Here is a 22,561-nt window from a genome sequence, read left to right as displayed (position 1 = left end):
TCTCTCTCTCTCTCTCTCTATCTTCTCTCTCTCAGTTGTTTTGTGCCATTCTTGGTTTGATGATATTAAGTGCCATTCTTGGTTGATGATATTAATGATAATAAGATATCTTGATGTTCATATGCAAAAATTCAACACAGAACAAAGAGAGACGTAAAAATCCATTGATAAGATGAACAAGATTATTTTGTGAGTAATAATGACATTGAACATATCAAGAAAAAAGGAAAAGAAAACGCTACTATATACGTCGAAAGTATACATCGTCATACGTAGACCTATCAATAAGTTCATTCTAGTGGCAAGATATTGAATGAATCTGTTTGTTAGCTGTATTTCTGGTTTGAAAGTGAATGTATGTACCCTGTTTCACTCAAAGAATGAACTTATTCTTTCGTTGGCTGAGTTGAACTGATGTACGAACTACGTGCGTCTAAATCTCTTCCATTTACGAAAACTTGTCGACAGTCAGTGACTCCATAGACCCCAACCTCGTGATCTCACGAATTTGCACTTACATCTTGACGGTGACATTTTAGATGAATGAGGACTCGTGACCCGGTAGAAAAAGTATATATATATATATATATATATAGATATTAATATTAATATAACATATATATATTATTTTATAATATTATATATTTAATATATTACCGGGTCACGATGAAAGCGATGAAATATCACTGTCAAGATGAAAGCGTAAAATCCTGACAGAGCCCATCAACCCAGTTACCCCATTCTGATTGTATTTAATGTTAATAGTATAGTATATGATTCTAGTCATACTCAAAGTTTATTTAAAATTCCCCTTTTGACAGAGCCAGAACGCTTTCTTTATGCAAATTGATAAATCTCCATAACGCTCTATTGTTTTTATCCGAAACCGTTATTTAGGTAATGCATAGCTATTCGACTGTCGCCCTGGGGACGGCACGGGGGTGGGGAGTGTAGATGGTGTTGGCTGAAGTAAGCAAATGCTTCCTAAAACCTGGTGACACCCTGAAGGTTGACACGACGCCTCAGGGGTTATCCCTATCTATGGGAAAAGGCGCATGGTGATGCATATATCAGTGATGCCAAACCCCTGTAGCCCTACGCCCCCTGCAGGAGACGAGAAATTGCCCAGCATAACTGAAAATGACCGAACATTCTGCGGCTATGATAATAAATAAACCTTTAGATTATGTTTACATGCAATATCATGAACACTAATAAGCATATTGATCTAAACCTACCTTGTTACAATTACCCTATCCTTGAAAATATTGCCTGCTGTCTAATATTTTGCCCGTATTACCCTACGCGTAGGGCAATTACCCTACAGTTGGCAACACTGGTATGTATATCACATCAGGAAACCATAAATACAGAGGAAGTGGTGTCCAATGAGACGACGGTATGGTAGACGCGTTTTATTGATAAGAAACTCTCTTTCTTCTTCTCCGTAGGGGGGTAGCGCCGTTAGTGCACCTAATGAGGTGCAATGTAGGCAAACTTAAGGTTCTTTGCAGCGTGCCTTCGGCCCCTAGTTGCATCTTCTTTCATTCCTTTAACTGTACCTCCCTTTCATATCATCTTTCTTCCATCTCACTGTCCCTCCTCTCCTAACAGTTGTTTCATAGTGCAACTGCTTTGAGGTTTTCCTCCTGTTACACCTTTCAATCCTTTTCACTATCAATTTCCGTTTCAGCGCTGTGAATGGCCTTAGTTTCCGCAGTGCTTGACATTATGCCGTAAGAAAAACCACAAACCCATAAATTCTTTCTTCTTTAGTAAGTAGTTTTCTCATTATCTATGTTAACGTTCTGAATATATTTAATTTTAATTTCTATTGTAACTTGTAAGTTTATTTTTATTCGTGAATTTCGATTGCTCACTGATGACGTATTGGTGACGACGTGAAACACGTTTCTGATTAATAAAACGCGTGTGCATGACTGTTGTCTGATTGAACGTGTGTGTGTGTGCGTGCGTGCGTGTGTGGAGGCGTTGTGACGGCAATATCACATGCCCCATCTGGTACTCATCGTCGAGATGCAGAACTACATTTTGCATGACTCACGTGAACTTCATTCTGACAGATAGACAGACTAATTTTAGTCACACTAAAAAAATATTACTATCACAAAGACGCGTTCTAGTTATTATTGGACTGTAGAGACCTTACCTTACAGACCTTACAGTTCGTTCGGGTTGCCCCAGGTCCCTCAGTGTGAGGCACCTCTAATGTCTACCAGAGAGTTGCTAGTACATCTTCCGGTATATTTTGCATCTTCCAATCTTGGATGGTCTGGGATGCAGTTTAGATATTTGTCGAGCTTATTCTTAAACACATCTACGGTCACTCCTGATATATTCCTCAGATGAGCTGGCAACGCATTGAATAGACGCTGCATTATCGATGCTGGTGCGTAGTGGATTAATGTCCTGTGTGCTTTCCTTATTTTTCCTGGTATAGTTTTGGGCACTATTAATCTACCTCTGCTTGCTCTTTCTGATATTTTTAGTTCCATGATGTTTTCTGTTATTCTTTCTATCTGTTTCCATGCCTGAATTATCATGTAGCGTTCTTCTTCCTCTATAGACTATATAATTTTAAGGATTGTAGTCTTTCCCAGTAGTCAAGGTCCTTAACTTCTTCTATTCTAGCTGTAAAGGACCTTTGTACACTCTCTATTTGTGCAATATCCTTTTGATAGTGTGGGTACCATATCATATTGCAATATTCAAGTGGACTACGAACATATGTTTTATAAAGCATAATCATGTGTTCAGCTTTTCTTGTTTTGAAGTGCCGTAACAACATTCCCATTTTTGCTTCACATTTTGCCAAAAGAATTGCTATTTGATCATTGCATAACATGTTCCTATTCATCATCACACCAAGGTCTTTAACTGCTTCCTTATTTGTGATTGTCTCATTATTAGGTCCCCTATATGCATATAGTTTTTCTTCTGTCTCCATAATTTATTGATTCAAATTTATCAGAGTTAAATACTATCCTATTTACCTCTGCCCAATCATATACTTTGTTAAGGTCTCTTTGTAGAGCGTTCCTATCTTCATCACAAGTAATTTCTCTACTTATTCTTGTGTCATCAGCGAAACTACTCACTACCGAATCCTTAACATTACTGTCTATGTCTTCAATCATAATAACAAACAGTATTGCAGCTAAACACCGTACCTTGTGGCACACGGATATTACCTTGGTTTCATCCGATTTCTCATCGTTTGCAATAACTATCTGTTTTCTGTTGTGTAAAAATTCTTTTAACCATCTTCCTACTTTATCCACGATATTGTGTTTTCTAATTTTCTTCGCTAATATATTATGGTCTACTTTGTCAAAAGCTTTTGCAAAGTCTAGATAAACCACATCTGTTTCATTTCCGCTTTTCATATTTTTGAATATGTTCTCACGGTGGACTAACAGTTGGGTTTGTGTACTTTTTCCGGGTACGAAACCGTGTTGTCCTATATTAAACAAATTATTTTTTATTAAATGTTTCATAATATTTTTCTTCATTACCCTTTCATACACTTTCATAATATGTGATGTTAGACTCACAGGCCTATAATTACTTGCCTCTAGTCTTGATCCACTTTTGAAAGTAGGGGTGATATATGCTAATTTGTGCTCATCATAAATCTTGACTGTATCTACACTTTGTCTTAATAATATTGCAAGGGGCTTTGCGATAGAATGAACTACTTTCTTTAACAAAATAGCAGGAACTCCATCAGGCCCTGCAGCAGCTCCTTTTTTAATTTCATTAATTGCCTGCACAATATCAGCTTCATTAATTTCTATGTCAGCTAAATATTCACTATTTTCGTCCCTTACTTCTATATCATTATCTTCATTATCTATTCTAGGGGTTAATTCTCTCTATATCGTTCTGCCAGTATGTTTGCAAATTTCCTTTTTTCATTCGTTAATCTCCCTTCAATTCTTAGAGGGCCTATTTCTATTCTTCTTTTATTCATCTTTTTCGCGTATGAGTATAATAGTTTGGGGTTTTGCTTGATATTTACTAGGGTTTTTTCTTCCAAGTCCCGTTTTTCATTTTCTTTTGATTGTATAATCTTTTGTTCTGCATTTTCTATCTTACTTTTTAGTTCTATAACTTTCCATGCATTTTTTTTTTTCTTTTGCAAGACCTTTTTTCCACTTTCTGATTTTCTGGAACAAGATCCTTCTGTCTCTTGGTATGCATGACTGATGTTTACTTTTCTTCTTCGGTATATATTTATCCACTATTTTCTCTAATATTTTACATAATATCTCCGTATTTACCCTTATGTCATTACTTATGAAAATGTTATCCCAATCTTTGTTTAATTCTTCATTTATTTCTGACCATTTTATATTTTTACTGTAGAAGTTGTATTTTCCATATCCTTCCCACTTTTTCATTTCTTGCTTATCTCTGTTTTCACTTGCTTTGGAATGAACTGTTAATTCTATGACATTATGGTCTGAAATACTCGCATTATAAACTATTATTTCTTTAACATAATTCACCTCGTTCACAAATACTAGGTCTAAAGTATTTTCCTTTCTTGTTGGCAGGTGATTTATTTGTTGAATGTTGTATTCTAGTAGCATATCTAATAGCTTTTCGAATTGAGAGAGGAGAGAGAGAGAGAGAGAGAGAGAGAGAGAGAGAGAGAGAGAGAGAGATTCAAGAACTGACACAAATCAGTGAGAATGAAAGAGGAAATAGAATTTATCAGTAATTTTTGTTTTTAAAGTGTGAGAAATGACAATAACAGACTTTTTTTTAAAATAAAAATGTCGGTCAGAGAGAGAGAGAGAGAGAGAGAGAGAGAGAGAGAGAGAGAGATGTAGCACGAATGATTTGGAAAGAATGATTAGTGGTTGCATTCAGATCATGATAGACCCTTTGCCAGCATAAGTATATTTGTCTAGAAGTCTCGGTTTGACGGGATGCGCTAGTGACATATACAGTCATCTTTTTAGATGTATAGTGTCAAGTATTATTGACTAATATGATTGGCCTTCAGATAGTCATCCGGTTATTGCTTAGCCCAGAGAGGCTATCTAATTGAGTTCCAAATAGTCTTGCAGACGATGTAAGTCACAAACTCGGAGGCCTTACGTAAGTTTTGGTAGTGAAGTCTGGAGCCTATAGTAGATTCACATCAACCAAGCATTTGATGTCTAGGCCCGTCTCTTACGACGCTCCTGATTGGCTGTTGATAAGCCAATCACAGGCATTGTTGCCACACGTACGATAATTATCGTACATGTACGATAAAAACGGCCTTCGTATGATGTAAGATAGCATGATGATAAGTATATAATTACAAATATAAGTGGTCGGTGAACTCCTCCATGAAACAGGTTAATTTCTTGAAAAAAAAAAAAAAAAAAAATCCGTACATGGCTTGCCGCCGCTTGTCTCCAACTGTTACGTGGTTCAAAGGCTATTGGAACAGTGGGAGGCACTGAAGCTATTTTTCTCGAAGTGGCTCGCTGAGAAACTATTAGCAATAGAGTTGATTATCAACTCTCTTCATGATCCTTTCATGAAGTTACATCTCATATTCCTTGACTAGGTTCTTCCAAAGATTACAGAATTCAACAAATTTTTCCAGTCAGATAAAGTGTCTATGCTATTCAGAGACCTCCTTCTCTCATTTATGGACAGGACCTATGTAATGAAAACTGATCTAAATACTGTAAATCCTGAAAGACACGACAGGCATCTTAGTGATAGCCAAAATGTACCTAGGAGTTAAAGTTAAACTGTCTGTCTAAAAAATGCCCTCTCATCATAACTCAGAGAATTCCCTCCTTATTCCCTCTTGCATCTGAGCTTCCTCTGATTGTACTCCCAGATGACCACTCACTACTTCAAAAGCTGGATGATCAATGGAGAATGTTTCCCATATTGCAACATGAACTTAAACATCTCGTTAGTGAGTCACCTGATAAGTTCTGGGGAGAAGTGTCCCAAAAAGAGTCTAGTTTTTCAGACCTAGCCAATTTTGCTCATTGGTTGCCGCACTCTAATGCTGAATGCGAACGAACGAATGTTCAGTAAAGTTAATAACCTCTTTAAAACTAAACAAAGAAACAGACTGAAAACAAGGACAGTTAATGGGGCTCTTCTCTCTGCTAGTTGCACCTTTATCATGTTCAGTTGGTGAGCCTCACCTATAACAATATCATTCAGATATGGATAAGCAAAATCATAAGAAGCTAACAATTGGGAAATGAACTTCTGAAATATTGCAGGAGCAGAATGGATACCAAATGTTAACCATAAATATCTATATAGACTCAAATGTGTGTTAATTACCAAATGTTTACGGTCTTCTGGAGCAACTTCCATTTGTAAATAAGCATTCTTGAGACCAAGTCTGGTAATTCCAGACTCAGGGGATTTAGATTCATGAAGAATTTCATTTATCTTAAGAAAATCCCCACAAACCCTAACGGATCCATTCTGCTTTCTGACAGTAACAATTGGTGTGGCATAATCTGAGTATTCTACTCCTATAATCTTATTTTTTTTCAAGCTCTTGCAGCGCGCTCTCAACCTCACTGCGTAACGTCAGTGGCACCTTCTGAAAAACAGGAACATGACCAACTTTAGGATACAATCGGGCTTAACAGTTCATAATGGGTTTCAAACTATCTACATGATATTTTTCCACAAAATCTTTTATATTTAAGCGATGGACATTAATTATATTGCACTTATCTATTAAATTCCTACCAATCAAGTTACTTGGGGAGTCTGACCCAACAATTATGAATTCAACGTCTGAATGATTTTGCTGTTTGTATTGAAAATTTGAAACTTTGACCTTCCCAAATACTTTCATTGTCACTTGGCTATAACCCTGCAATTTAGTTCTACAGTTCAGTAATGTACAATTTAACTTCTTGAAATCATCATACTTTAATTTGGAAATAGCTGAACCGGTGTCAATTTTAAATAAAAATGGCTTATGATTCAATTGACAACTAACAACATAAGGTCGAACATGAAGTGACTCATCATTGGATTCCTCTTCTTGGATTATAACTTCATGAGTCTTCAAGTTGGGTTTCGTCGTTGGCGGCGCTCTTGTGAAAACTAATCTGAAGCTGCTGTACAAGCCTAAGAAGACAATTGTCATAACTTAATACTTCCGGGGGCTTAAGGTGGATTAAATACACACTTCGTGTAAAGTACTCACTGCTTTATTGTTCCTTCACTCCGTTACAGGTGGTATAACTTATGACTTAGGAATAGCGTTACTCTCCTGATCCTGGCTGCCCTTTTTCGGATCTTGTTTACATGCTTACCTCTTTTTGACCGGGTCCCGCCAGCATTACAAAGTAGAAAAATAGTAATGTATCTCTATATCAGGGTTGTAACAGTAGCTATATGCAGTATGTATGCTATATTTTTCAGTTTTAGACATCAAAGGTAGTGTTGGAATTGTTTAACAACGAAATTCTGAAATGTCACCCTTGGGGAGATCCGGTCAGGACGACGTAAACAGAACGTAGAAAACAACTTTTATTCGATTTTAAGTTGAAATAGGCATTTTCTGATAATTCACAGAATGTTAAAAAAGTTGTCATTTATCTCCTGTTTTATTAATCAATGACTTTTCATTTTGCCTTAACATGAAAACTATGTGTGTGTGTGTGTGTGTGTGTGTGTGTGTGTAACACACTCGATCGGTGGCCGAGGCAAAGATCCTGTTACGCTTCTTTACGGTATACATGGGATTTCTGAATGACGAGTCCAGCGCAAATTCATTTTAATAACACTACCAGAAAGTAATCTATCTTTTTATATTTAACTGTAAATGATTTTTCATCACATAATAATATAGAAACTTCACGTGTATGTGTTTACATCTATGGCATTTCAACAGAAGACTTTCGTTTTCGGCCGTTTTATGTGTCGTCCGCCTGACGTCGGTTACGTCACAAATTTTCATTATAAAGAGACTCATGTTTTACAACTATTAACGTCAGTAATTTTATTTAATAGTGTATGAAAGAGGTGAAGATAACTCTCTACTCATATAATATCAGCAGATTGATCTGAGAGCGGAAACTGATGGGATTTTATATACAAGATGGTTTGTTAAGTGTCTGCAAGACGAAGTATTTCGCTTAAGTTCCTGCAGCAATTTTACAACTGAAGGATACGGGTATGGTAGAAATCAATTAATTTATATTTTACTGGACATCAGTTTCCTTGTGAATGAAAAGGTATTGGTAGATCTATATCATTATTCCTCGGCGAGCTAGACTATGGCAGTTGGCGTTTTTCTATGCAGTTTTACCTTCTATTCGTTTCGGGAACAAATGATCAGTGTAAGGCTACTGGGCTATATCCCAAAATTATTGCGGACTACAGCGGATATTGGTAATTTGGTATAGGTATTTTAGGTGGGTGAAAATACAAGAGCAAAATACAGGGATATGTTTTAAATGGTCCATGATACTTTAATGAAGGGTATTAAAGTGCAGCGTGCACTAGCAAAGTAAGGACCTGGTAACTTAGGCTTATGTTAGTGGTCTACCAGGCTATGACCTGATACCTAAGGTTTAGGTTAGGTTAGGTAAGGGTAGATTCCCAGCCAATGATTTTTAATGTTAAGTTCCCAAAGTTAGGTTAAGTTGCAGTCCAAGAGGTTATTATTATTATTATTATTATTATTATTATTATTATTATTATTATTATTATTATTATTATTATTATTATTTGTCAATTGTGTAAGTAAATCCCTATGTAGTATTCTTGCTTAAGATTTGCATTGTCTCATGTCCAATTACCCTTTTTGGGCATATTTCGGTACTAGCTATGACCTTAAAGGAGAACTTCTGGTTGCATTTCAGATGTTCCATATGTGGTATTATTCCATCTAAGTACCCTGGTGAATTTTTTTTTTTTTTTTTTTGGAAAGGGCTGTTTTCTTATTTTTACAACCAATTTTCTATTGCACCATGGGCGCAGCCATTTACGTGTGGTTCATCTGTTATGATTGATGTCATGTCGCGGTATGCTCAGACAGGCAGAACTATTTCAAGAGGCGTGCTGTCTACACAATTCATAGTATAGATAGCAGTAAATAGCCGCCCTATCTTCATCGGTACCGTGGACCATCATTTCACATTGATCTATTTTCACTCATAGCTGTGGCCACCACTATTTCCTTAAGGAGAAAAGGGTTCCTGAATACGCGATGTCGTAAAAAGAAGAAAAACTACCCGGCCATTGTTTGTAATCCTGAAAAACATCATCATTAACAACTGTCACCATTCTCTCTCTCTCTCTCTCTCTCTCTCTCTCACTCTCTCTTGGTAATGTTGCCACATCACGTATATTACACACGCGCACACACTTGCGCATGCGCGGTATGCTTTCGTAGTCCCTTTCAGGTGTGCACTGTTCTGCTTTAGTACTTTTGATTCATCTGTGTACTTTGGCGTTCCTCGTTCGTTGACAGCATGTCTAAAATGTGACTAGTTTTTGGTACATTATATCAAACATACATACATACATATATAATAATATATAATATATATATATAGTATGTGTATATATATATATATATATATATATATATATATATATATATATATATATATATATATATATATACAACACACATATATTATATATATATATGTGTATGTATATATATACATATATATTTATATATATATATATATAGTATATATATATATATATACAACTACACACACCCACACACACACTCACATATATATATAATATATATATATATATATATATATATATATAATATATATATATATATATATGAACCTAGATGGACAGAATAATGTTAATAAAAACCTCAATTGGAGCATTATACATGAAGAATGGTACGCACACATTAGCTTTCCTATTCCAAACGGGGTAATTTCACATGCACTGTCATATGTAAATATACCAATACACCGTTTTCCTACACAAAATTACAGTCTCTCTCTCTCTCTCTCTCTCTCTCTCTCTCTCTCTCTCTCTCTCTCTCTCTCTCTCTCTCTCTCTCTCTCTCTCTCTCAACTTATGTCGAATGCAAAGTCTTAAACCTATATGAAGGAACAAATGAAGAATTCAAGACCTTAGGGGAAAGATGAGAGAGAGAATTCATTAGACAAAAGAGAGAGAGAGAGAGAGAGAGAGATATTGATTTCGGTAATTTATAACACGAAGAGACAAGACAATTAAAAATCTTTCAGAATCATTCTTGCTATATTTTGATAAATCAAACTATCTCTTGTGGAATATAGAATATCAACGAAAAATCGAGAGAGAAAGAGGAGAGTATATGAACTGGATACTTCAGATATGGATTTCAGTTAGAAGAGAATGTGGCCTTACCTGGCCTTGGCAGCAGCTGCTGTTGGGACGTTGTTGTCCAGATGTTGTTCGAAATACGGAAGATCAGTCATCTTGTTTGCTGTGGCTGCCTATTCGCTGGTGAAATTTCTCTCCTGACTGATGATGATGGAGCTGAACAGGCCAAGGAAAAGGAAATGAACGAGAGAACTGCGGCCTTGCAAGACGCCATCCAGTGCCAGAGAGAGCAGCGTGTGAACTTGGACAGGACAATTCTTCAGCTGCAACAGAGGCTCAACTACTATGAAGAGACGCAGAAGGCGGCGGAAGGGAAGAACACACTCGTGCCAACCAGATCACTCAGGAGGTGTCGCAACAGCAAGCCTGGCAAGATAAGCCCCCCTCGCTCGAAGCTGGAACGACAAAGATAAGAGGGAGAAACGCCAGCTGGAAGACAAGATCCTGAAGATGGTAGAAGAAAATCAACAGCTGAAGGACAACGCGAAGGAAATCGGGCAGAGAAACGATGGCCTATGTGAGAGGATAAAGGATGTGATTGCACAGTTGGCAGAGGCAAACTTCCTGCTTGAGAGACTCGAGAAACTCCTGCGACAGAAGGAGAAAGACCTGCCGCTAAAGATGGCATAAGCGGCGCAGATGGCGAGGCTCATCCAGGACCAAAAAAGATGCAACCGAAAAGCGGGAATCCGAGAGGAAAGACCTCGAGTTGAGGTTCCAGTGCCTGCAGAGGGAAGTGGAAGACCTCTGGAAGGAAAAGTGTGGACTCCAGTGTGAAGTTGAGGCGGCGAAACTCAAGAGGAACGAGCTGGCATTGCCCTCTAGAGGAAGGAAATCGTCGCCTGGAGTCGCTGGAGAGGAAGGCCTGTGTCCAGGGCGAATGGAACGACCAGCTGGAAGATGGGGTTCGACAGCTGCGAGGAGCGAAGGAGAAATTGGTGTGCGACCTGAAGAACCTCCATGAGATATAAAGATGCCTAGAGGACAACTGGAAACTGCAGAAGCAGCTGTCCATCTTCAAGGAATGGCGCAATGAAGACTGCGCTGGCCTCACAAAGATGAATAAGATGTGAAAATTTTGTGTATGGAAACTTTTATGTTTATTTTGTAATAAGTTTGAAGTTAATCCTTGAAGGAAATTGAACTAGAACGGAAATAAATATGTTAAAATGTTTTCTTAGTTTTATTGATACCTGGAAGGGAAAGGAAAGGGGAGGATTATAAAAACGGTGAAGAAAATGAGGGGATTTAAGGAGGTGTCGGGAGAAGAACCAGGCTTCAGAAAAGCCCCTGGAGAATTGAGAGAATTGAGTAGGATTCGTGGAGGTCCCAGGAGAAGAAGCAGAGGACTTAGTAGGATTCACAGAGTGACAGGACAAGATTTAGAGGATTCAGAGAAGCCCCAGGAGAATTGAGAGGATTCAGTGGCATATTCTGGTTCTAAGGAATAGTATAGTGTTGCTCTCTGCAGGGACTGGTGGGCAAGGCCCGCCACGGGTCCAGGGACGGGCGGGTAAGGTCCGCCATGTGTCCCGGGATGGGTGGGCCAGGCCCGCTGCAGTTACCGGGACGGGTGGGTGATGTCTGCCATGTGTCCTGGGACGGGCGGGCCAGGCTAGCCATGTGTCCCAGGAAAACGAAGGCTGGGCCTGCTGTGGGTCCCGGGATGGGCAGGCGATGTCCGCCACTTGTTCCAGGACGGGCAGGCGATGTCCACCTAATGTCCCGGGACGGGCAGGCAATGTCTGTCTCGTGTCCTGGGACAGGCGGGCTGGGCCAGCCGCGTTCCCGGGATGGACAAGCGTCCAGGGACGAGTGTGTGAGGCCTGTTGCTGGGCCCGGGACAGATGGGCGATATGTCTGTCATGTGGGGCGGGCAATGTCAACCACGTGTCCCTAGATGGGTGGACCGGGCCCGCCGCGAGCCCCTGGACAGGCTTGCGATGTCCGCCTCATGTCCCGGGACAGGCGGGCGATGTATGCCTTGTGTCCTGGCATGGGCAGGTGTTACGGCCTCTGAGGGAGGTCCGCTTCAGGTTTGATATGAAATAAATAAAAAAAAATATATATATTTCAACACCAACAGTTGAAACTGGGGATAAGAATATAGAAAGAAACATTAACACAACAAAGGTTTATTTACAAGCTTACTAACAAAGGTAAATGCAGAATGGTATCTCCTATTTACATAAAAAGATAGAATCTTACACTGCATGAAATGGGAGAACAGCGAGGTAATTCAAATACCTGCTGGCAGGTTTAGTGACTCGAAGCGATGACTTCACAAAAGGAGAATGGCGATTGCTCACGTCCTCTTGACTCCATATTGCAGAAAATAAAGTCTACTCTCGTTACTTGAAAGTCAGGAACTCCCCAAAACCTCTAGCAGGGCATTTTCTTCTCTGAAGTCTGCGCAACATCAAGATAACTCGGTCGTCCACTCCTGAAGACGACTAGACCAGTATCCAACCAACTCTCGAGCAACTTTTCTTCTGATCCTTCGTCGGTCCTTTTCTCTCTTATCTCTCACGGATGATCTCTGCTGCTGCTGATCTCTCACTGATAATCTGATCTGTGGCTCTTACTGAGGATATCTCTCTGTGACTAACTGGTGATCTCTCTTTTACGATATCTGCGGCTGCTGCCACGACCGTCGTATTTATACGGCACTCTGGGGGCGGAGCCTACGGCGGACGTCACAGGCTCCCGAGATTACTGGAACTTCTTAGATGAATCTAGACGAGGTATTGCATCATATTTCGCTGCGTTCCTCCTGACACTTTGGTGCGTGTTGCACTCCACAACACGCCCAACGATTCCAGAACAACCGCAAAAACAGGCGCCTCCAACACGGGCGCGAAAGCCTCCTTGCTGCCGAACTTCTCGAAAATGCGTTTTCCTTTCCTTTAACTTCCTTTGCCATGAAGCAATTACCATCACAGCAGGCCAGGCCCGCCGCGGGGCCTGGGACGGGCGGGCGATGTCCGCCTTGTGTCCCGGGACAGGCTGGCTATGTCCACCACGTGTCCCGGGACAGGCAGGCCATGCCTGCCGCGGGTTCCGGTACAGTTGGGTGATGTCCGCCCCGTGTCCCGGAGTAGGCGGGTTGGGCCTGCCGCGGGTCCTGGAACGGGTGGGAGATGTCTACCTCGTGTCCCTGGAAGGGCCCGCCACTGGTCCCGGGACGGGCGGGCGATGTCCGCCACTTGTCCCAGGACGGGCGGGCCGGCCTACCGCGGGTGGGGGATGCCCGCCACGTGTCCTAGGACAGGCAGGCCAGCCTGCCGCGGGTGGGGGATGTCCGCCACGTGTCCTGGGACAGGCAGGCCGGCCCCGTCACGTGTCCCATGACAGGCGGGCGATGTCCTCCACATGTCCTGGGATGGGTGGGCCGGACTTGCAGCGGGTACCGGGACGGGCGCGCAATGTCCGCTACGTGTCCCAGGATGGGCGGGCTGGGACCACCGCATGTGCCGGGACAGGTGGGCTGGGCCCACAGCTGGTCCCGAGATGGGCGGGCGATGTCCGCCATGTGTCCCTGGAACATATGGGCCATGACCACCGCTGGTCCTGGGACGGGCGGGCGATGCCCGCCTCGTGTCCCGGGATGGGCGGGCCGGACCCGCTACGTGGTCTGAGAGGGGCGGGCTATGTCCGCCTCGTGTCCTGGTATGGGCGGACCGAGCACGCCGTGGGGCCCATGATGGGTGAGTGATGCCGGCTTCGTGTCCCGGGACAGTCGGACCAGGCCTGCCGAAGGATCTGGGACGGGCAGGCGATGTCCACCTTGTGTCCTGGGACAGGCAGGCAGGGCGTGCGATGTCCGCATCGTGTCCCGGGACGGGCAGGTGATGTACGCCTCATGTCCCTGGATGGGTCGGCCCGGGCCTGCTGCAGGGCTCGGGACGGGCAGGTGATGTCTGCCTTGTGTCCCGGGCCGGGCCCGCCGTGGGGCCCAGGATAGGCAGGCTATGGCTGCCTTGTGTCCTGGGACGGGTGGGCCGGGACTGTCGCCGTGCCTGGGATGGGCGGCGATATCCGCCGTATGTCCCGGAACAGGCTTGCCTGGCTCGCCGTGGGGCCCAGGATGGGCGGGCAATGTCTGCCACATGTCCCAGGATGGCAGACCTGGCCTGCAGAACGAACGAGCCAGGCCCGCCGTGGGTCCCGGGACGGGCAGATGATGTCCGCCTCGTGTCCTGGGATGGGCAAGCGATGTACGCTTCATGTCCCAGGACGACCGGGCTATGTCTGCCTCGTGTCCCTGGATGGGCAGGCCGGGCCCGCTGCGGGGCTCGGGACGGGCAGGCTACATCCGCCTCGTGTCCCGGGCTGGGCCTGCCCTGGGGCCCAGGATGGGCAGGCCATGGCTGCCTTGTGTCCTGGGACGGGTGGGCCAGGACTTATGCCGGGCCCGGGATGGGTGGGCAATATCAGCCACGTGTCCCGGGACAGGCTGGCCTGGCCCGCCGTGGGGACCGGGATGGGTGGGTGGGTTCCGCCACGGGTCCCGGGATGGGCGGGGCCAGGCCCACCGCTGCTACCAGGACGGGCAGGCGATGTCCACCTCGTGTCCCGGGATGGGCGGGCTGGGCCCACCAGGTGTCCAGGGACAGGAGGGCTTGGCCCGCTCTGGGTCCCAGGACGGATGGGCGTTGTCTGCCCCGTGTCTCGGGACAAGCTGCCAGGCCCACTGCAGGTCCCGGGACGGGTGAGCGATGCCCGCCTCGGGTCTTGGGATGTGCGGGCCGGGCCCGCAGCAGGTCCCCTGACAGGCGGGTTGTGTCTGCCTAGTATCCTGGGACAGGCGGGCTGGGCCCGTTGCAGGTCCCTGGTTTCATAGTGGGCTGGTGAGTCCCGCCATGGGTGCTGGGACTGGCAGGCGAGACCTGCCAAGGGTGCCAGGACGGTTGGGCGAGGCCCGCAACAGTTGCCAGGATGGTCGTGCGAGGCCCAACATAGGTGCTGTAATGGATGGGCGAGGCCCGTCACAGGTCCTGGTATGAGTGGGTGAGGAGACCAGGTCGGGTCGCCTGATGTGGGGCCAACAGGTGTCGGGCCAAAAGGTGTTGGGCCCCCAGCCGTGAGGCAACCAGGTCAGAACGCCATGGGTGGGCGTTTGATGGAGAAGGAGACTGGGTGGGGTTTCCACCCGGAAGCGAATAGGTTGGGCCACCTGGGATGGGGCCCCCGGTGGTGAGACGACCAGGTTGGGCCGCCAGTGGTTGGGCTCCCATCGGGGAGGTGACCAGATTATAACACCTTGGGTGGGGCCCTAATTGGCGGGGAGGAGACTCGGTCTGGCTGCCAGGGGTGGGGCCTCCAGCGGGGATTGGGAGGACACCGGTTTAGTCCCCAGAGGTGGGGCCCCTGGTGGGGAGGAGTCCGGGTCGGGCCGCCTGGCTTGGAGCCTCCGGTCAGGAGGATAAAAGAGTCTAGTTTTTCAGACCTAGCCAATTTTGCTCTAACTGCTCTTTGCTTCCCGCACTCTAATGCTGAATGGGAACGAGTGTTCAGTAAAGTTAACCTCTTTAAAACTAAACAAAGAAACAGACTGAAAACAAGGACATTTAATGGGGCTCTTCTCTCTGCTAGTTGCATCAAAGGTTCAGGAGGGTCATGTGCTCATTTTACTTATGAAAATTGTATGTTTTCCAGAATAAATAATTATGCACATTCTTGAAGATATAATTTACAATTATTATTATTAATTTCTTTATCATGGGATAGGTATCAGTACCATTCATGTTTAATTAAGTATATTTATTTCAAATTACTACTCAGTGATACTATTTTGATTTTCGATATTTTGAGGTGTTTAAAGATATGTATGAGTGGTCCTATCAATTCACATATCTTCGTGTTAATTCGTTATCAGTTTAGTTTACATTATGGAAAGTAGTGGCGTTCGAAGCTGTATACTCTTTATTACCACAGTGTTAATACAATATAGTAATAATTTGTTCATAACAATTGTTCATAACATTAACTGATTATTCATAATTCCCTGTTTTCGTTTTTGTAAGAGAAATTTTTCATTTGTATTTTTTTCTTAATTATGTAAATTGCAAGATATTAGTGATTACAAAGAACTCATTCATATATTCATTATTTTGTCAAATTATAAAAATTTTAAATATCAGAAACAGTGCAAGATAATAATTACGATAAAATCTACAATTTTGTACGATATTTTTACTGAAAAACCCACAATTTCGAGGAGCCAGTACGATCATTCCAATCCGAGAGTGTGGCAACACTGATCACAGGGCTGGAAACTCTCAGTCTCTCACGAGAGCTCACATAGGCAGGATGTGTATTCCTCCTCTTCTGAGATATACGTTTGAAAGACGTATCCCTCGGGAGAGGAGGAACACACATCCTACCTATGTGAACTCTCGAGAGAGACTGAGAGTTTCCAGCCCTGTGATTGGCTTATCAACAGCTAATCAGGAGCGTCATAAGGGACGGGCCTAGACATCAAATGCACGGTTGATGTGAATCTACTATAGTTGCTTTGTTATTATACTGCATTGTTAATCTGAAATATCCCCTTCCCCAACCTCGGCCTATGTCTCTCCTATTGCCTACGCACTTTTCCAAGTACGAGTTAACGGTCTTCAAGGGGGTCTATGAATTATCAGCTCGTAATGAAAATGATATCAAGGCGAAAAGAATTAGCTGAATAAGAGAAACAGAAATTTTGCTTCAAACAACTAATAATAGCGTAGTGGTTTTGAAAAGCCGGTCAATTAACGGGAAATTGATTGGCATACAAGCAGTTAATAACATCAAGGCCCGTATCTACAAAGGAAGGACTCGATAGCTATCAAGACGACGTTACGTTACATGTCAAGATGTGATCGCTCCTATTCAATTCACGTTAACGAGGTCGTGATTGCTTTTTTGTCCTTTGGTACACGATTGTCACCTGAGGAAATAACTTCCAAGATGAGACCACTTTTTCTTTGGTCATTATCGTACCATCCTGTACCTCGTAGATGTATATACTGACTGTTCACATTCCTGTTCTTTCATTCCCTTTTTTATACTTGTGGACCGATTTGACACCCCCCCTACCAGTGTTGCTAACTGTAGGGTAATTGCTTTACGCGTAGGGTAATAAGGGCAAAATCTTAGCGGGCAATTTTCTCAAGTGTAGGGTAATTGTAACAAGGTAGGTTTAGATCAATATGCTTATAAGTATTCATGATATTGCATTTAAACATAATCTAAAGATTTATTTTTTATCATAGCCGCAGAATGTTGGGTCCTTTTCAGTTGTGTAGGGTAATTTCTCGTCTCCTGTAGGGGGCGTAGGGTTAGAGGGGTTGGCATCACTGCCCCCTTACACATTAGTCTTCTCTTGAGAGGAAAATATCTCGACCCCTTTTAGAGGAGCATCATACTCATCTAGGCTTCACTGTCGAGATAAAGTTAAGTCAGCCGTGAGGTAAATCACACTCGTACTATAAGTTTAGTACGGGGGATAATAACCGTAATGGCTAATGAGGTATGAAAATGAATGCTTTACTCTGACGAGCCGATACGAGAGGTCAAATAACTCTGCATATGGCATTTCCTTTTGCCGTAATGCTCGCATGCGCGCAAGCCCTTGGCACTTCCTGGTATCTGGTTGGTTTATTTAGGTAATACTCAGTGGTTATATTTATATATATGCAGGCCATGCTCTCTCTCTCTCTCTCTCTCTCTCTCTCTCTCTCTCTCTCTCTCTCTCTCTCTCTCTCTCTCTCGTGTAATTTCTCGTCGGTAAAAAGTAATCTCTGAATTTTACTTCAATTTCCCATGACGTTTTATCTATGTAATCTTGTCTTCACTTCCAAAAGAACAAATAGGCTACAATTATTTGCTAATGCGTGTCACTTGGGTACGAACAATCATATAACAACCTGGAGATTTTCCAAAAAGTCGCTTTTAAAGAAAAGATAAAATAAAATAAACGAGAGAGAGAGAGAGAGAGAGAGAGAGAGAGAGAGAGAGAGAGAGAGAGAGAGAGAGAGAGAGAGAGAGAGATAATTTTCCCTTTGATGAATATGGCCTAGTATATCATTCATCCTTCTGATTTCGAATGTCTCTCCAAACAAATTTTATTATTATATCAATAAAAGAAAATATAGCATCTTTAATCCATCCCGTGATTTATTTCTTACTTTAAACGTGTCTTATGGATTGGAATACCCCCATTCCTAAAATTGGACTCTTTCATTTAATCTCCCAATCTAAAATCTCTCTTTAAATCTTATTGCTGAAAGTGACTATTTTCATTCAGATCTTATTGCTGAAAGTGACTATTTTCATTCAAATATTATTGCTGAAAGTTGCTATTTTCATTCTTGAAAGTGATTATTTTCATTCAAATTTTATTGCTGAAAGCGACTATTTCCATTTAAATATTATTGCTGTGAAAGTGACTTATTTTTATTCAAATCTTATTACAATGAAAGTGACTATTTTCATTGAAATCTTACAGCTGAAAGCGACTATTTTCATTCATTCCCTGAAATTGTAAATCTCTGCTCAAATGTCATTCATAGACTACTTCCTCTTTCATTCATCTCCTAATTTTAATTAAAGCTTTCTTCAAATGTATCTTTGTGAAAAACTTATCTCTCATTCAACCCCAGATTTTAAATGTCTCTTTCAATGAGTCACTGATGAAAATGGCCTCTTTCATCTACACTGCCTAAAAAGTGAATAAATCACCCTTTAAATGGGTCTCTTTCATACTCTTTCATGACTAGTGATATACGATGTTTCTCATATAGAATAGGAAGTTGTTTACTTCAAGTGGCACCAGAGAGAGCAAGTGCACTCATTTATCGTTGCAGCGACCTGTAATCTGATACCATATTGTCAGCAAAAAAAAAGCGTCTTATAAGAAAGGAAAAGAACTCTCTCTCTCTCTTTGTTGTTATTTTTTCATGCTATGCATCATTGAGTCATTTTGATGTTTGTGTCTTCGTTGTAGAAACTTCAAGGGAATCTTACAGGCTATTCTGAGTAAATTTCCATTTTTTCTTGTAACTAAACCGCACCTTAAAATGGCAAAAGAAAATATGAACCCACTTTCCTAGTTTAGTTGATTACTTATCGCTCCTGAAGTTCTGCTGAAATGCACTCTTATCGTAGTTTTTATTTGACAGTAAATGGGTCTCATCCTGTGTCAATGGAATACAGTATTGACTTTAATCGTAATGATTAGATACCAATACCAATAAATTATAGAATTAGAAATTGAAGTCATACAAAGCACCTTGAGCAAAACCAGCGCAACAAAAAATTACAAACGTGTTTAAACATGTTTCCGTAGTGTAGTGGTTATCACGTGCGCTTCACACGCGCAAGGTCCCCGGTTCGATCCCGGGCGGAAACATCTGCTTAACATTCGTGTTTCAGCAGGCTTTTTCCACCACAGCTTAGACAATTACCTTTGAAGTGTGCTGGTTGGTTGGTATGGTGCTATCGCTAAATAGGACATCTTATTTCATAACATTGCGAGAAGCATCTGTAATCATTAGGTCACTGTGCTGGAAGTATTAGCTCACTATGGTGGATGTATTTGCATCTACTTAGTTAATCTGCTTGTGCTTAATATTTTTGAACCAGTAGTTTCACAGTCTAGTCTACACAGATATCATCCATATAAACATCTGTTGCCTTTGGGAATCGAAACGTGGAAACACATCAACACCACAAAATGAAATCCTCCCTTACAAAGTGAGGAGAGCTTCTTTGTATACATATTAAACAGCTTTACTTTCTCATCCAGACTTGATTCTGTATGTGTATAAAATTTTGTAAATGATGCCTTAGCACACTTGCACGGTCCCTTTGAATTCCAATTGGGCCCCCCCCCAAAAAAAAAAAAATTTATCCTGTGTGAGCTGAACAAAGTTTATTATGTAGACATGTAACATATCGGTAAGAATAGTTAAATGAAATGATACAGAAAAACAGGACGCCAGGTTATTGTAGTAAAGCAAATAAAAAAAAAATAAAAAAGACAATGGCAGACGACGCGAGACTTGGCTAGTTAATTTTTTTTTCTTTTTCATTATCTCTTATTGCTCCTTTTCCTCTTTATAAATATTCATTTCCCCGTTTTATTATGTTTATCCTTTTCTTCTTTATACATATTAATTTCCCCATTTTATCGTGTTTATCTCTTCAGATATTCAGTGACATTTTTCAATAATGGTCTCTGGTATTTATAATTATTATTATTATTCATGGTGTGTATATACATTCTAATGGTATAAGCTAAAAGGCCATGTCCATTATTATGTGTTTATCATTATATTACAGTTTTTTCAGTTCCATTAAATCTATAAACACCCTAAATTTCTTCTGAAATGCAAACATGTTTAAGCATTTTTCTGTAGTGTAGTGGTTATCATGTGCCCTTCACACGCGCAAGGTCCCTGGTTCGATCCTGGGCGGGAACATCTGCATTACATTTGTGTTTCCACAGGATTTTCGTTCATAGCTTACATACTTACCTCTGAAGTGTGCTGGTTGGTTGATATGGTGCTATCGCTTAATAGGACATCTTATTTCATAACATTATGAAAAGCATCTGTAGTCATTAGGTCACTGTGATGTAAGTATTGGTATCTATCTAGTTAACTTGCTTGTGCATAATTTATACAGTTATCATTCATAGTTTATACAGTTATCATTCGAATATGGTATGCATAGATTATACAGTTATTATTCCTGTAAACATCTGTTGCCTTTGGGGATCGAAACGTGGAAACACATAAACACCAAGTGAGGAGAGTTTGTTTTATGCATATTATATGGTATTATTTTCTCATTAGGCCTAAGTATATGTGTATAGAATTTAAATTTATTTTATAAATGTATAGAATATTATAAAGCTTTGACCCTTTGCTGGAAGTTACTTTATAATGCTTGCTTTGACCCTTTGCTGGAAGTTATAGTGACCAAATGATTACAGATGCTTTTCATAATCTTATGATGTAAGATGTCCTATCAAGTAACAGCACCATATCAACCAACCACCACACTTCAAAGGTAAGTGCGTAAGCTATGGAGGAAAAATCCTGCTGAAACATGCATGTTACGCAGATGTTTCCGCCCAGGATTGAACCGGGGACCTTACGCGTGTGAAGGGCACGTGATAACCCCTACACTACGGAAATATGTTTAAACATGATAGTAATATTAGCTTGTTTTGATCCAGGTCCTTTGAATGGCTAGTTTCTAATTCTATAGCTCATTGGTTTGCTACCTAATCAGTATAACTAAAGTCAATGCAGTATTCTGTTGGCACAAGATAAATCCCAATTACTGTCAAATAAAGACTTGCAGTTGTCTGTAGATTTAATGGAATTTAGAAAAAAAATCCATAACATAACGACAATAACGAATAATAATGTACATGACCTTTTAGCTTGTTGCATTAGAATGTATGCACATCACAAATAATAATAACAAGAATAAATATCAGTGACCATTACTGAAGTATTTGACTGAATATCTGAATAGAAAAGCTCCATAAAAATGGAAAGTGAACATATATAAAAAAAAAGGAGCGATACATACGTAACATATATATATAGATATATGTGTATATATATATATATTGCTACTTTCAAAATGCATATATCCCCTCTTTGACAGTATAAAATGTTATGTATAAAATTGTGCAACATTTTTCATATTCCTAGCTAGCTTAGAATTAGGATGTTTAAAATGTGTGTTCAGATTCTGCATAACACAATGTAAAAGAGTATATAACGTAGTATGAAAAGAGAGAGAGATTAACTTTATCCATTCGAAACTAGGATTGTTTCCCTATTATGTCAACGCCTTGCAATAAGAGACCTCGAGGTCTTCGCTGTGTTTTGGGAATTCTGTCATCACGTCTGATAGGGACTTTTCCCCGAGTCTGTTATGATCGAGTCGTGTCTTTGTTGACCAGATTGGTTTGATACGCGTACGTCTTTGCCAAAACCACATGAAGATTTCTCAGTTCGTCTGTAAAGTTGCATCACTTCTCGAAGCTTCTAGAAAGAATTGTGTCCCAAAACGTTTTGTGTCATCTCCACTGTCCAGCTTAATTTCATTAAATCTTAGAACCACGTTCAATTCAGACATCTCTCTCTCTCTCTCTCTCTCTCTCTCTCTCTCTGCCTCGCCATAA

At 41.4% G+C, this 22,561-nt stretch overlaps 1 protein-coding gene and 1 non-coding gene across 2 annotated transcripts in view; both read left to right on the top strand.

Annotated features, from left to right (window-relative positions):
- LOC135216966 (E3 ubiquitin-protein ligase synoviolin-like) overlaps positions 1-22,561 on the top strand; it is a 313,218-nt gene that overhangs the window by 138,922 nt on the left and 151,735 nt on the right. The window lies entirely within an intron of this gene.
- Positions 19,693-19,765, top strand: Trnav-cac (transfer RNA valine (anticodon CAC)). Its single transcript has one exon. It is a non-coding gene; the product is annotated as a tRNA-Val (tRNA).

The sequence above is a fragment of the Macrobrachium nipponense genome, chromosome 7, assembly GCF_015104395.2.
Source record: "Macrobrachium nipponense isolate FS-2020 chromosome 7, ASM1510439v2, whole genome shotgun sequence".
Taxonomy (NCBI): Eukaryota; Metazoa; Arthropoda; class Malacostraca; order Decapoda; family Palaemonidae; genus Macrobrachium; species Macrobrachium nipponense.
This window is presented reverse-complemented; position numbering and strand designations above follow the sequence as displayed.